The sequence below is a fragment of the Oratosquilla oratoria genome, chromosome 33 (genome assembly GCF_046742065.1).
Source record: "Oratosquilla oratoria isolate Oo_2021 chromosome 33, ASM4674206v1, whole genome shotgun sequence".
NCBI classification, from domain to species: Eukaryota; Metazoa; Arthropoda; class Malacostraca; order Stomatopoda; family Squillidae; genus Oratosquilla; species Oratosquilla oratoria.
The window spans coordinates 18,655,620-18,658,119 of NC_134809.1; positions in this window are offsets into that span (position 1 = coordinate 18,655,620).

Below are 2,500 nucleotides of genomic sequence, written 5' to 3' on the forward strand. Positions count from 1 at the left end.
AGAGGGAGACCCAGGAGGAGATGGAAGGATGGAATCAGAGACGCAATAGAAACGAGAGGAGATGAAGAAGAGAGGTACAGAGATCAAACCCAATGGAGAAACTTTGCGAGGCAGCACAACTGACAGGGCAGCTGGCCTATCTGGAATATGGTGAGGTGAGGTGAGGTGAGGTGAGGTGAGGTGAGGATCTAGTTGACTAGGTAGGTTGTTCCCCTCAGTTACTTGGTAAAGGCAGAGTAATGAATATGTGGTTCAAATTACGGCCAACGTGTACATCAAAACACGTTCAACACATTGACTATAGATTTTTATTTATTTATTTTTTTTTTGCCAAAGAGTAATACAAATTGTGTTCATGGTTTTACCGTAAATATTACCAGCAATTTTTTTTTTTTTTTTTTTTTTTGGCTGTGTTATATCTTATTTTAGGTACCTGTGTAACATTCCTTTGGAGCTTAATTCAAGAGTTGCAATTTTGTTAAATTGTGATGCGTTTGCTATTTACTCCGTTTCAGACCAAAGAAAGCTTATGTTAGAAAACAAAAACCAAGATTTAGTCAAAACAATTTCATATAAAAATCTTTCCCTCTGAACAGGATTTTCTTCAACTACATAGCATGGCTTGGTTATGGCTATATTAATGGCTGAATTTGCCAATCACCGACAATATATTAACTTTCACATAGGGTGTTAATTTCCTGAAGTTTGTTAGTCTGTGGGAGCCCTCTATTTTTAATCACTAAGTTTTCTATTCTTATAACTATTTACCTTTCATATTCATGATGCACAACGAAATTAATTTTGTCTAGTTTGATGGAACAGACGTGGTTTCTGATTATATTATTTGATATCATTAGTCACTAAGTTTTCTTTTCCTATAACAATTTATCTATTCTTAGATTTATGATATACTGTATAATCAGATTGATTTTGTTATCTAGTTTGATGGAACAGACACTGATTCTGCTTATATTCTTTGGAACGTCATCACCTTTTTATCTATTTATCTATTCATTTATTCATTTATTTATCTATTTATTTATTTATTTATTTATTTATTTATTTATGTATTTATTTATTTATTTATTTATTTATTTATTTATTTATTTATTTATTCATTTATTTTTTATTTATTCTTTTAGACTTATTTATCTATTCATTTATTGATTGATTGATTGATTTAATTATTTATTTATTTATTTGTTAGTGATCAATTCCACTCTATGATATAAGTCGAAGAATAATGTTTTGTCTCTTGATTTGTGGATCTGTCGGGCGGACTAACCCATCTTTTCGTTAATAAGGGTGTCGAGTTTTTTTTTTTTTTTCAAAATAGCCGTTGCCCACCAGCCTCATGGTTACTTGATTACTCGTTTTTGCCCAGTGTTGATCGTAGATAGAGGACTCTAATGGAAGATGGGTCAGTTTAAAAAGCCAAGGATCATACTGTCTATCATTCAAGAACAAAGCCCACATTGGTCTACATCATATAATTCTCTTTAGTGAAGTGCTCGTTGGAGGCACTAGCCCAAACATTTAGGAAAAGGAAGGGTGTGATCATGTTGCACTTCAAACGAGAAGTTCAGCGAGGAGTAATTTTGGAGGAGTTGGACAAGTGAAGGCATTTGGGTCGGATCTTTCATACTAAAGAAGTCACATAAAACTTTGTAAAGAAGGGAACAAAAAGAGATCCCATCCCAACACCATCAACTGGAACCGCATCTTTCCATGCAGATATGCAAAAGTTCACTCAAGTGAACTTCAAGGATAATGCGTTCTAGCGCATTATACACTTCATGTACATACAACTAATTGCATAATATTTTTATAAATCGCCCTCAATATATATATATATATATATATATATATATATATATATATATATATATATGTGTGTTTACATATATATATGTATATATATATATATATATATTTATATATATGTGTTTATAAATGTGTGTGTGTGTGTGTGTGTGTGTGTGTGTGTGTGTGTGTGTGTGTGTGTGTGTGTGTGTGTGTGTGTGTGTGTGTGTGTGTGTGTGTGTGTGTGTTTCTGTGTGTGTGTGCCTAAAACATCCCAGCAGTATTAATTAAGATAGGAGAAGAGCCTCTGCAGAAAAAATATATATGTATTGATTAAACTTATTTTGGAGAAATGAGAGATAGCAAATGAATAGAGAAAAGCTATTATTTTCCCGATTTATAAAATAGGCGAAAAAAATAATGCAGAAATTATAGAGGAATAAGCTCATTTTCCATTTTGGGAAATATATATTGAAATATAGAGTCAATTAATTCCCTAAGCAAAAGCTAACCTGGGAAAGTACCAATGTCTTTTCAAGAATACAAGATCCTTGATGGATCATATTTTTACAGACCGAATGTCACTGGAGAACTGATACAAATATGACAAAGCACTTTTACTGGTATTCATAGACTACAAACAAACATATAGTATATACTGAAACTCATTGTTGAAAATTGTGGAACATTTTGAAAT